We start from the raw sequence: 14,728 nt of genomic DNA, 5'->3' as shown, positions 1-14,728 counted from the left end.
TTTAAAACAGTCACCTCCCAATTTAGCAAGTTCTTACATCTATATTACAGTCTACACCCTTCAATAATGAGATAATATGTTTGGCCGGTGGAGGGTCCGCAGTAGTCCCATTAGGTACAGCATTACCTCATTACCTTAGCATTGCTGTACAGTGTACAACTACTATAAGAGTATAAGATATACATCCTTCACCAAAACTGGTTTGTCCGCTTTCTATTACTAATTTTCCGCTGAAAGTGCCACATCAGTGATCAATTAATATTGGTAAATAGCAATAATTTGAGTTATAGGTTGACCTCCCACTTAGAGCATATGTGGGAGGTCAACCTATAAATTATAGTACGAGCTATTTCCAATTCGTGAATACGAATTTCGATTAAGGTCCAACTTATTAAGTGTCACTTTAACGTGTGACAAATTTCCGATCAAATATCTCATAATCTGAAAATAACTGCATATTTAGAACTATTATATTAATTGTAATTGAAGATTCTTTCAGAATCACTTCATTCACTAAATCTTACAATGTGAACAATGAACAGGTAGAGGCACTGCAACTGAAAAAGTGCTGTCCTCACTACTTAAGAACATAGCAATCTAATCTAAAAATGGCAACCTAAGAACTGAAGTTAAGCAAACAGTTATTTTCCAATAATCGGTTTTTGTTTTTGTATTTTTATACTCAAACTTATCATAGACCCCGTGTTGGTAACAGTGGATAATATGCAGTGGCGAAACGTACCTAAGAGGCCGCAGCTGCACCCCCCCCCCCATCCCCTTCCGCATAGCAGGGGTTGCCGGAGTGTCGGGCGGTCGTTTCGCCACTGACTAGTGACTGCATGTATAAAAGTATAAACTATAGAGCCATGTAGGCATGTAGCATTCTGTACTTCTGTAGCTTTGCACAAACCAAGTCTCAGTCCTACACCCTACCTAGTAATAAGGTTATACGATCATTACAGTATTCCACATTGTACACTCAAATTATCCAAAACCCCTGCCAATATAGGTTTAATCACGCCACAAGTTGATTCAAATTATCTCAACTTACGCAGGATTTGCGTTAAATCTGCAGCATTCGACTTTATATTTAACGGAAAACCTGCCAAAATAGAGCAAACCTGCCGAGAGTAGGTGAAAGGTGAGGCAGGTTTTGTGTTAATTTTGCAGGCTTTTCTATAAATCAACAACTCGATTAAATAATTACGTGAGATAAATCTCTGCACGAATACGATAAATAGGCAGGTTTTCGGTTAATTTTGCAGGAATCATTTTAAGACTTCAAATTGATTATCAGTCTTAATGTAAAACCTGCCAAATTAGGTGGCAGGTGGCAATGGCTGGAAGGGGCCTTTTATAGGAGCTCGTAAGTAAGAGATTTAAACTGAGGTCTCCTCAAGCCAATCTTATACATAATGTACATAATCTTATACATAATCTTAATTCTTATACATAATCTTATACATAATGTCACAGAGCAAGCAAGGGTTTCAAACTGCAATTGAAACCAGGAGTGACACGAATGTCTCACTCTCAATAAATCAGACTATGGATGACTATGAAACAGTGCAGGGAGTTCACGTGTTGTTGCACTCAGTGAACCGGAGAATGAGGAGTCGAAACCAAAGAAAAGGAGTAAAACAATATACTCATGGTCATTACGTCAAAAGCCAGCTAAACCAAAGCGGTTCGGTTTTTCACTAGTATCAACTTCTATAAAGAGCTCTACCAAAAAGAAAGAGAATCTTCAAAGTAAAAGGGGGACGAGCGAGAAGTAAGATACGTTTATACATTATTATTCAGTCGAAGTTCTAAAGGATCTAGGTAGATTCACGATCAATTAAGAACCACTAATAATTTATTTAGTATGCTATCGTTAGCATATTTAATTTAATATAGCAATTACGGACGTTGCAACAGTAATCACTGTGCACTCACGCTAGATGACGCTAGATTACGCTAGATTACGCTAGATTACGCTAGATGACGCTAGATGACGCTAGATGACGCTAGATGACGCTATCTAAATCTAATGCGCTCAATTTGAGGAGTGCGCTTTCGGCAGAGATCTAACCTGCGCCTTTCAAATATCGGTAAAGGTTCATATTATATAGCTGTCTTACTTGTACAAACCAAAAGTCAAATCAAGTAAACTACTTAAGACAAGTGTTCGCACTTAAAACAAGGGTTAGACGGGTTCCTGCTTGTGATTATAATATTGGAGGCAGCCGAACACTGGGACGCAAGATAGTGTGAGTTTGCTCTGAAACACACAAGATATTATGAGTTTGCTCTGAAACACACAAGATAGTATGAGTTTGCTCTGAAACACACAAGATAGTGTGAGTTTGCTCTGAAACACACAAGATAGTGTGAGTTTGCTCTGAAACACACAAGATAGTGTGAGTTTGCTCTGAAACACACAAGATAGTGTGAGTTTGCTCTGAAACACACAAGATAGTGTGAGTTTGCTCTGAAACACACAAGATAGTGCGAGTTTGCGCTGAAACACACAAGATAGTGTGAGTTTGCTCTGAAACACACAAAATAGTGAGAGTTTGGTCTGAAACACACAAGATAGTGTGAGTTTGCTCTGAAACACACAAGATAGCGAGAGTTTGCGCTGAAACACACAAGATAGTGTGAGTTTGCTCTGAAACACACAAGATAGTGTGAGTTTGCTCTGAAACACACAAGATAGTGTGAGTTTGCTCTGAAACACACAAGATAGTGTGAGTTTGCTCTGAAACACACAAGATAGTGTGAGTTTGCTCTGAAACACACAAGATAGTGTGAGTTTGCTCTGAAACACACAAGATAGTGTGAGTTTGCTCTGAAACACACAAGATAGTGTGATTTTGCTCTGAAACACACAAGATATAAGTGTGTGTTTGCTCTGAAACACGCAAGATAGTGTGAGTTTGCTCTGAAACACACAAGATAGTGTGAGATTGCTCTGAAACACACAAGATAGTGTAAGTTTGCTCTGAAACACACAAGATAGTGCGAGTTTGCGCTGAAACACACAAGATAGTGTGAGTTTGCTCTGAAACACACAAAATAGTGAGAGTTTGGTCTGAAACACACAAGATAGTGTGAGTTTGCTCTGAAACACACAAGATAGCGAGAGTTTGCGCTGAAACACACAAGATAGTGTGAGTTTGCTCTAAAACACACAAGATATAAGTGTGTATTTGCTCTGAAACACGCAAGATAGTGTGAGTTTGCTCTGAAACACACAAGATAGTGTGAGTTTGCTCTGAAACACACAAGATATTGTGAGTTTGCTCTGAAACACGCAAGATAGTGAGAGTTTGCGCTGAAACACACAAGATAGTGTGAGTTTGCTCTGAAACACACAAGATAGTGTGAGTTTGCTCTGAAACACACAAGATAGTGTGAGTTTGCTCTGAAACACGCAAGATAGTGTGAGTTTGCTCTGAAACACACAAGATAGTGTGAGTTTGCTCTGAAACACACAAGATAGTGTGAGTTTGCTCTGAAACAATTAACCGTATAATTCGTACTATCGAATCCAGGTATTATTTAAAATATCAAACTCACCAGATTTCGCTGTTGATTCCTGATCAGATCAGTTTTTCCCGCAGATTTCGTCCCCATGATGACTTTAGCGCGTGTAGAAGGGAATAATCTCAGGTCGGATAACACTCTTCGTTTCGGCTAGGTATCCGTGTTCAGCGAAAAGGAAGAATTCACCCTGTCAAGACAAAGTAGCCAACGAATGACATCGGGAGCGGAATTCCTGAAATATTCGTTCCTTTAAACATTAACAAGAGCAATCCGAGGAATAAATAAGTTCAGCACCAAAAATAGTACTAACGAAATAACATTAAAGTCATCAAAATAGGACAGTAAAAGTTTTAATGAATTTGTATTCAGTATTCAGATGCCAACATACCACAATTTGCAAGAATTGTACTTTATCATGTTCCCTCGACAACCGTCCAACCGAAAAATATCAGCAAAACTCATGGCATACACTACTCAATCTGCTGAAACCAAGTATTAGACTTTGTGATTTTCCAATAATTAAAAAAGGAACTGGTAACCAAATCAAAATGACCGTTTGCTCAAAGCAACGAGGATTACCAGAACTGACCTGTTTGATGTGTTAAGTCTCCTCGCATTCTGGATCAGGAATATGGAAGAAGCCAATTCTGGAGGGCGGAGAAAAGCACAATACCGAGTTGATCGGAATTCGTGGACCGGAACTATGAAACTCGAGATCTCAGTGATGCTCATTTGGGGAAAGGTGTGGGGTTTATTTTAGGGTAAACATTTAAATTTGTTATTCAATGTTCTGTGATAAATTGACAATTTCCAAGAATCTCACATAATTCAGTAATTCTGCAGTATTAAATTATTTTCTTTGTAGCCATGAGTTTTCTTTCACAGGGGAATCCATATGCAGATTTCATCAGCTCTTGCGAAAAGTGCTGCTTAAAATAGGATTTAATAGTTTTAACGGGAATTTGTTTTCAGTCGGATTTTAAACCGGGAATGTAAAATGATAAATCGTTAAAAAAATTTTGTGCTCAATTTTTGGGGTCAAAGTACGAATTCCGGGAATTTTGGGAAACGAATTCTAGCAGCGAGACTGGAGCAAGGTTTTAGAAAGGGATGGATAAACAATTTTTGTGGGTTAAATTTAATGAGAGCATAATCATATCAGGGAGGATGGGTCAAGATCTTTGGTTCTCCTCCTAATTTTCATTGCTAATTCGGAGGAGGGGGTATGATAATACATACCCCCGAATTGGGGGGGGGGGGGGGTGATATATATTCCCCCGGATTTGAAGGATGGATATATACCGGATAACCCCGAATTTGCTGAAAATCAGGAGAAGACCACTACTGAAATTCCGAGGAAAACATTGCTCAGGTATTTCTTCTCTTTAGTACTTTAGTAGCTGTTTAATCGACTGAAAATATACGGATATATCAATGAAGCTGCAATAAAATGTTCAGGCGGAACTAATCCCTAAAGGGCTAGTTCCATACCGCTATAACCCGTCCCTCACCCTCGTTTCAGTCCTACATGTTACCCTTAACCCTTACATTATAACACTATCCCTACTGAAAGTTTTTAGGCGGTATTCGGTCGGCTTACCAATACATCGAATCAAGCTCTCATTGCATGTGTATTGTATCATTTTCATCATTTTAATGGAAAATATGGATAAAAATAAAATTGATCCTGTATATAGATATTAGGTCTGTGGCTATATCCATCATCAACCAGCTGTGACTGAAGATTCCGTATCATGTTTGACGTACATTTCAAGGGTGCTTTCCTCGCTAGGATTAACTGAAATAAACAGTAATTATGTGAACAGCGGGGGATCAATCAAATTCCATATTTTTTATAGGAGCTCGTATAAGTAAGAGATTTAAACCGGGGTCTATTAAAGCCCGTGATAACAGGGAGGAAGATAATAGTAGTTTTTATCGCATCAAAAAATATCCGCCACAACCAAAGATACAGCTGATTAAAATGTCGCTTGCACTGAACACAACGTATAACTGTATAATTGAGGGACAACATGCAAAACTGGTATATCTGAACATATACAAATTTTGCGCAGGTAGCACATAGTCTTCAGGGTGAAAAGGTGCATCTTAGGAACTTTTTTTGAACAATTTTGAAGAAATTTTTGAAAAAAAGTGAAATTTTATTTTTCCAAAACTGGTATACGTTAAAATATACCATTTTAGCTTTTAACAATCATGAAAACAAAATGGTATATCTGCAGATATACCACCTTCAAGAAACTTATCTTCTATAAAACCGGTATATCTATACACATTTTATAGACTTTAGCCAACCCAAATGGTATATCTTTAGATATACCATTCTCAGTTAAATTATTTTCTTGTTTATAGTATAGAAAAAATGGTATATCGTGAGATATACCAGTTTGGAACAATTCTAGTTTTAAAAATGGTATATAGACAGATATACCATTTTTTAGAAGTTTTTTTACACATGAAATAGAATCTTTTAAATCAGTAAAATACGTTTATCTCAAAACTATCAAAAACAGATATACCAGTTTTGCATGTGGTCCCTCATATATATAAATTACCACAAAACCGATTAAAATGTCGCTCGTACATCTATGCGATTGCGATTATTTAAACTATTAAATCTTCAACTAACTTGGTTCGTAGTTAATAGTGCATCTCTTTAATTAAAGTTAAACTTGAACTCCTCCTAGAGTTAGAGTGAATGCAGCTTCTTATCATCCTTGTGGCTGAGCAAGGGTCTGTAATAAAGTGTTGTAATACTTATCGTATAACATAATAACAGAATAATAATAATATAACATAGTAACAATGCATTAAAACTTTTTAAATCTTTGAATTGATTTTAAATATTTTATGTTAAATACCTTGTTAGATGCACCACAGTATTTAGGTTCCTGCATGCTGTTCCCTGGGTGGAAATCAAAGAGAAGTAATCTTCGCTGCTCTTCCTGGACTTCTGGGGACTGGGTTCTTGTTGTCCTAACTTTCCATTTAGGGAAATTTGAACTTATTTTTAATTATTTAAATATCTACGTTATAGATTACAGAATCATCTGAGCTGTTGTAGGATTTTATTGAATTAGTGTTTAGTAGCCAACTCTTCCCATTATGTTATTATTTAACCCCCCTTTCCTTGGTCCTGATCGATACTTTTACCCTGGGTGTATATAGAGTAAGGTTTATCCTTTAGTGGAGGTGATTTAGTTATTGTTTACTGCTTTAATACCTTGATATATACACTTGGGCTCATTAAATTTGAAATTAAATTCTGTTTCTGAGATGCAGGTCACTTCACTGCTCCCTTTATTTAGAGCTACAGAGTCAGAACAAGTCACTTCCACCACAGTTCCTGGGTTTACTGGGAACTGTGTTGAGGTCTCAATCGTACTTTTCCACTCATTTTTCAGTCCAGTGCAGCTCACTGAGATTGGTTTGTGGTAATTGTGGTTTAATGAAGAAGAATTGTTGTATGGTGAATAAAGTAACAAGTCAAATAAACACAAAACACGACACAATAACATATTAAACAGCTATGTCAAATAATCAAAACAGATATGTTAGCACGGTTTAATGAAGCGCATTACGTGTTACCCCACTAAGCTCCACAAGCTAGTTTAAGACCTCTTGCCAGTTGTACCTTGGAAAGACTTCTCACAATGTATGCAGGTCACGTTGTCTCCATCTTTTTTGAAACGTTTCCAGATCTCTTTGGTTGCCATATCAAATAAAACAGTTTTCATGTGACACGACAGGGAACAACCAAGCACCTTATCAGTTAACAATTTAAGCAAATGAGCGATCAAATGTTGTTTTGAAACTAATTATGATGTCATAAAGTGTATCAGATGACTTTATTCGTGAGAAGTTTTAATTTAAGTATAGAATTAGCATCTGACCAACCGACGTAAAGATCCGGTGACCGACAACCGGGAACCTCTCATTCCGGGCTCCCACAGGTATCACATCACATGGCCCAATCAGTGACGTATCATTTGTGATGTGATCCGCTTCTAGAATTTAGCCTTTAAGGGGGGGGGGGGAGGTTCACCCTGATTTTTTTGTGAAACTTGGCTTGAGATAGCAGTTGACCAACAAACTAGGATCGGTGACCGAAGTTTTGAGGGGGTCCCGGACCCCAACCGCAAAACGGTACCCGTGGGGCAGCCACGCCCATATTTGGTCCAAATTAGGCCCAATTTAGCCAAATACCCTAAACATGCCCAAAACCCAGATTTTAGTTGCTCTACTTGTAGCTAGTGATCCCTCAACCCGTGTATGAAATTTTATAAATATTGGACAAAAAATAACTGAGTTATAAGCCTAAAAAGCTAAAACTATATGCACATTTTGGGCATACGCACCAAATTTTGACCAAATTTAAAGCTATAAATTGATCAAATATCAAATATCAATATTTTTGAATGAAACCAACTTTATATGAAACAAGCATGTCCAGGGCCAGAAGGCATCATGAATTGCGTCGTTAGTGTTTCATGAATGTTTGCGCCTGAATGAAAAAGTTAAAATAGCTACAAATGTATTGTACCTGTACAAAGAGAGTCAGAAGAAGTGCCGTATACTTGAATTTCTGCTAGATTCCATTCACCCACCTTTCCCTCCTGACTCATCTCAATTACATTTCCGGTTCCTTCACAGTTAAAAGTGTATGAAGTTTTTGTACTGCTGATCTTACCACAATCTTTAACATAACTATGTCCTGCCTTTATGAAGATTGAAGCTCCAATTATCCTTTCTTTACAGCAATTGTGCCTGTTGTAGACGGTCACTTTAGTGACAAGAGAGCACTGTTCTAGATTTATGCGTATCCACATACCGTCTTCAGCTCCAAATGTGTGCGCATAATTGTTTAGATTTCCATCGATGAGATTTGGAGGAGGGTAGTCAGGCCAGCTGCTCTTCATCTCTGCACTTGCAATGTTCAATCTGCCTACTTCTGAAACGTTCTTTAATTAGAAACTATACATCGCCCTATAAATATTATCTCTATTATAATTCAGAGAATTGTTTTTGTTGTTTGTACGACCGCCCACATGCAAATCAGACGAGAAATAGGAAGTTGCGTAGTTACCATGGTAACGAGGATTGTTACACGCACGTACACACTACACGTGCAATGATTGTTTTAACGTCATTTTGATCGGTTTTGTTGATATTACGCTGTGTTTAGTACAAGCAACATTTAAATCGGCTGTATCTTTAGTTGTGACGGATATTTTTGACGCGATTTAAACTTACTAACAAGTACTATTTAACGTTTAACAACGTTTTATATGTAACCTACATACAAGTACAACCTTAAAATGTAGTTGAATTTTGAACTCTGCTTACAGTTAATAAGGTAACCTTGATCTGACGTCAAAGAAAACCTTTAAGTTTAACCAACGTTGGCTATTTAACGTTAAACAGCGTTTTATATGTAACCTACATACAACCTTAAAATGTAGTTGAATTTTGAACTCTGCTTATAATTAATAAGGTAACCTTGAATTTGATCTGACGTCAAATAATAACGTTTCGCAACGTTAAAAAGAAATCCTTAAAACAACGTTAGCTATTGAAGTTAGTGCTTTTTTGAAGAATAATTTTAATTTTATAAATTAACACAAAAGTTGTGAATTAGTATTCTCTGGCACAAATAAATCATAAGGAGGCAAATTAGGTAGTGCGCCATCGACAATCGACATTGAGCCGCGCGTGCCGACTGAGTATGGTTTTTAGCGCTAATTTCGGCCAGCACAAAATTCTTGAAACAAATGCGTATTGAGTAACCTTCCGTTGAATATTGATCCAAATTTAACAAAAATTGGTTAGCTTACTCATAGACTTACAAGGAAAGTGTCCAAAAAATTTAAAGCATATCCAACCATCAGACATTGTCATTATGTTACAGCTGAAAGTAGCGTATTTTACCCCATTTTGCCCCATTTTGGCATTTTCATCACTATTGACTATGTCAACTCCGATATCCACTAAATTTTTCGGACAGTTGTGAAAGCCCTATTGGAAGGTCTTACAAATTAAAAAAAAAAGAATTTTAAAATCATTTGCTCATTTGTCATTGCTGAACTTCTCGAAATAATGTTTTAAATTGGTAAATAAGTTAAGTTTATAAATTCTCAACCTGAGCAGTTTCTTTCGTCTGACCCATCTTTACAATCATTATCTCCATCACATACATAGCTAGCAGGGATACATTGTGCACCGTCCGAGCACTTCAAATATCCTTCTCCACACTCTATCTCTGGAGAGTAGTTGATTATTATTGATTATTGGATGCTATATCATAATTACAGAATAATATACTTTTGTGAACTATAATGAGGGCTTCTATTTTGGTCAGGAAGTCAACACCCCTATCAGTCGGTATGATGGGAATAGTGAAAAGTTAAATGTAGCAAGAGAGATCAGTCAGCACTCTCACTCCACATCTATGAAAGGAATTTTGAATATTTTGATCAGTAACTGGAAGACGTCCGATTTACCATATTGCAATAGGTCATTTATACAGAGGCGCCTCGTGGGAGGTGGCTGGCAGTTTTGTTGGGTGTCCAATCGACGGACTGGGGAGGGAAGGGGTGGGGGGACTTGGGGCCGGCCCAAGCTCCCTCCAAACTACCGATTGCATTACACACAAGGCCTCATGTATGTAATGTGTCACACTTCACAGGCGACAGCAAACAAAAACAAAAACTTATAATATGGGTGAAACTTGGAGGACTTCGCCGCTTCGACGCGCCGCGCGAACTAGCATTCTTGCTTCGCAACGATCTCGATGGGTTGACATCGTCAACTGCAAGGTGAAACAAGACACCACACGTGTACGATCTCAGCCGCGCACTCAGTATCATAACAGTCGATAGTCCAAATTGCAAGGTGTCCTGGACGAGCAAATCATATAAATTACCTGTATAGTAGTGGGATGCGCTTGATGTGCTCTGTACCGTTTAAAATTAACTATGTGTTAAAACTGCGCGGCTTAGTCGTCCAAACGTAGGATTGGACGACCAACAACAAAAAATTTCAAAAAGATCATGCGTTCGCTTTCACTCGAACGTTTGAGTAAATAAAGAGCCTTATATTGCGATAAGATATTTCCGAACACTATTACTAATCACTATTTCTATTTTTAAGCATCAGCCACCAGATGGGTGTCCACGGACGCCTGGACGCCCTCAATAGCCGCCTCTGGTCATTTAATCCGGAGTATAATCTGAAAAGATGGCGCGAAACAGATTTAAAATGATGAAGTTATCAAGCAATTTGTTTATCTCGTGTAACAACTTAATAACCCTCGTTACCATGGTTACTATGCAACTTCCTATTTCTCGTCTAATTTACACGTGGGCGGTCGTACAGCAGAAAGAATTCTCTGAATTATAGTAGAGACTAGAAAACCCGTGGTCACAGGGAGGAACCTAATACTCTAATAGTATTCTTTGGAAGTCAGTTTTAATCGTGTCAAAAAGTATTCATCCCACCGAAGATACAGCCAATTAAAATGTAGCTCGCACTGAACAAGTGAACACAGCGTAATATCAACTATACCGATCAAAATGACGTTAAAACAATCATTGCACGTGCACGTGCGTGTAATAACCCTCGTTACCATGGTAACTACGCAACTATCTATTTTTCATCTAATTTGCACGTAGGTGGTCGTACAGACATACAGAAAGAATTCTCTGAATTATAGTAGAGATTTTAGCCTAAACTACACATTCCCTATGATTATCAGCTCAATATCTACCTAACTGTGGATTCTGTGTGCAAATAATCGCAAAAATGAACAAAATTGCCCATATGCAATAAATGCATTTCGACAACGTTAACCATGATATATGCACATACTGTCATACTGTGTAAACTCAAAAATAATCTTGAACCAAAACAGTTTTGAGTTTACAAGATTTATAAATTATAGTTTGCTATTTAATTTTGTAATCCGCTATCGCCAATATAGCAATATGATTATAACTCTGCCTTCAGTGAAAGAATGTGATTTTATCTCATTCGGAGAACAGTAATTGATAAAATTATGACCACCTTATTAGGTTATGAATAACAATATGCTTACTATCCTATATCCCATATCCTAAATATGTGTTATATCTTATTACTTTATTAGTATTCTTTGAAATACATCACATACAGACATATTCATCCCAACTGAAGATACAGCCGATTTAAATACAAACAATTTAAACACAATTACGTAATTACCACAAAACCGATCAAAATGTCGCTCGCCAATCTTTGCACGTGCATGTACTTGTAACAACCCTCGTTACCATGGTTACTGTGCAACTTCCTATTTTCACCTAATTTGCATGTGGGCGGTCGTACAGACATACAGACATTCTACATACAGACATAATTCTTTGAATTATAGTATTAAAGCACTAACTGCACTTCTATCGTATTTCACAAACAACGCTCTTTTAAAACTAGTATTAACTAATTATAAGTGTTACTGTATTTACATAATATATTTACCTGTATTTACTGATTAATGCTAAATGTAACGCATAACGGCATAATGTCTAAGACTAAAACATTTTAGTCAGAAGTGTTACGTAGTTACAAGTGTTATATTATAGTGTTACGTAGTTACAATTGTTATATAGTGTTACGTAGTTACAAGTGTTATATTATAGTGTTACGTAGTTACAAGTGTTATATAGTGTTACGTAGTTACAAGTGTTATATAGTGTTACCTAGTTACAAGTGCTATATACTATATAGTGTTACGTAGTTACAAGTGTTATATAGTGTTACGTAGTTACAAGTGTTATATAGTGTTACCTAGTTACAAGTGTTATATACTATATAGTGTTACGTAGTTACAAGTGTTATATAGTGTTACGTAGTTACAAGTGTTATATAGTGTTACCTAGTTACAAGTGCTATATACTATATAGTGTTACGTAGTTACAACTGTTATATAGTGTTAGGTAGTTACAAGTGTTATATAGTGTTACGTAGTTACAAGTGTTATATAGTGTTACGTAGTTACAAGTGTTATATAGTGTTACCTAGTTACAAGTGTTATATACTATATAGTGTTACGTAGTTACAAGTGTTATATAGTGTTACGTAGTTACAAGTGTTATATAGTGTTACCTAGTTACAAGTGCTATATACTATATAGTGTTACGTAGTTACAAGTGTTATATAGTGTTACCTAGTTACAAGTGCTATATACTATATAGTGTTACGAAGTTACAAGTGTTATATAGTGTGTCTTTATATTTACCTGGTGCTGGTCTGTAGTAGTCAGAAGCTGTGTCCGAGGAATCGAATTTGATCTGCTCCACTTCTTTACTCCAAACCTTGCTCCAAACATTGCGATAGTGAGTACTACACGCCTGATCTGACATGGTAATATCCACTACTTTTACCTCGTTACAGTGCACCGTTATCCTTGGTCCAGAGAACTTAGTGATCTTCCATGTTTTATTCACGTCACTAAGAAGGGCGGAGAGGAGTCGAGAGAAGAATTTCGCGCATGAGCCAATACGGTACTGTGGGGGAGAGAAGAACTTGAGTCTGAAAATCCCTGCTAGGTCACCCTCTGCAGTGTAGAACCACACATACACTAGTTCCCCACTCCCATCAGCACTATTTGTCCGTATCTCTAGCGGAGTCCTTGTCAGGTTGTGAGGTATCTTTACACCACGTATCACTGGTTTCCAAGTTCCTGTAAAACAGTATTCTTTATGAGTTCCATTTATTATGAATCCGGGTTGACCATATAGGTTCAATATAAGCCAATGCTGAGAATGAGACAACTTAGTTTTCTTGATACAACGCCTATTCAACTTAACAATTTTATTATATTATATTGGTGACCAGGAATAGCAACTGACTGGAGATTAATGGAGATGAGCGGACTCAAGCAGATGGTACATGGATTTTCATGCTTATTTAATGTTACTTATCTATCGTTATTTTACTTATATTTGCAGTAAAATGACCAATATTAGGGAAACCCAAAAATGTTGTTATCATTGACGAGAAGAATAGACAAATTACTATTTTTCAAAACTACTGTCGTAATGGGAATTCCGTGAACATAGTGACAAAGAGATTTTGAAATATTAGGAACGTTATATGATTTACCACGGGCCCACGGCACTCAAAAATGGTGGACCATACTATTTATACTGCTCGAATTATAGGCATGCTTAGTCGTCTGTCAGCCTTTATTTGCAGATAGTCAATATATCACAGCTCACACATAAGTTTTTATCAATCCTATGTCGTAAACGATACCATATTTAAATTATTTTTAGTAGAGATGTGCATTAGAATCTAATTTTTAAACTTCTTCTCATCAGTACCAATAGGAGGAGGATAAAAATAAAGAATCTCATAAGGCCTTTATAGGTCATCTTTAGTATATTAGGAGATTGCTTGAAATTCTATGAAATTTATACAATAAGTTTACTACTGCTAGAGTCTTATCGAATTATTATATAGATTATAGGGTTACTGATAGGAGAAGTCAGACAATAGCTACATGATATAATTATATGTGCGATGGATACAAAAAGGATCATTTGTCTAAAATATTTGTCGTTGTTTGACATTAAAGTACAAATTCTTACCGTCGTTCGTATCAGCACTTGCAGTCCCAAATAAAAAGAGAAACGAAAACAATTTCAACATTCCTAATTTTAGAAGACATATTGAGATGAGAGAGACAGATAAGTCATAAGAGGGACGCACGAGGGACATAGTTCAGGGGGTTAAAAGCAATTATATTTATAATTATAATTATTTAATAAAAGTTCTAAACAAGGGATAGTTAAAAACGAGCGTGCTCAATCAATCTACACTCGAACATCGACATTTTTTCCTAAACATAGGGTTAAAATGCTCCCCTGGCGAGTTATCGACGAAAAGCTGTTTCGATCATGTGGCGTGACCACCATATAAGGAAGTTGGTCTAATTTCATGTTAGGGTTAAGGTTTTAGCATATCCAGATCCTTCAGTTAGGGATTGGGTCAGGGTTAGGGTTGGAGTTTTGAATAGTCCCTCATCTAGAGGACGTTTTTAACTTTAAGTGAGTCACGTGATAGTAGAGTGTAGAGTGATTGATCATCATCCAGTTAAAAACAATGCCCAAGTCAAGCTTCACTGTAGTTTTGGGCTGCT

At 36.9% G+C, this 14,728-nt stretch overlaps 1 long non-coding RNA gene across 1 annotated transcript; it reads right to left on the bottom strand.

Annotated features, from left to right (window-relative positions):
• Window positions 1–8,160: 8,160 nt before the first annotated feature.
• LOC134814352 (uncharacterized) lies at window positions 8,161–9,807 on the bottom strand. Its single transcript, XR_010160142.1, has 2 exons — window positions 9,692–9,807; window positions 8,161–8,503 (listed from the first exon to the last, which is right to left on the bottom strand). It is a non-coding gene; the product is annotated as an uncharacterized LOC134814352 (long non-coding RNA).
• Window positions 9,808–14,728: the final 4,921 nt, after the last annotated feature.

Source organism: Bolinopsis microptera, chromosome 4 (assembly GCF_026151205.1).
Source record: "Bolinopsis microptera isolate Bmic1 chromosome 4, MBARI_Bmic_1.0, whole genome shotgun sequence".
NCBI lineage: Eukaryota > Metazoa > Ctenophora > Tentaculata > Lobata > Bolinopsidae > Bolinopsis > Bolinopsis microptera.
This window is presented reverse-complemented; position numbering and strand designations above follow the sequence as displayed.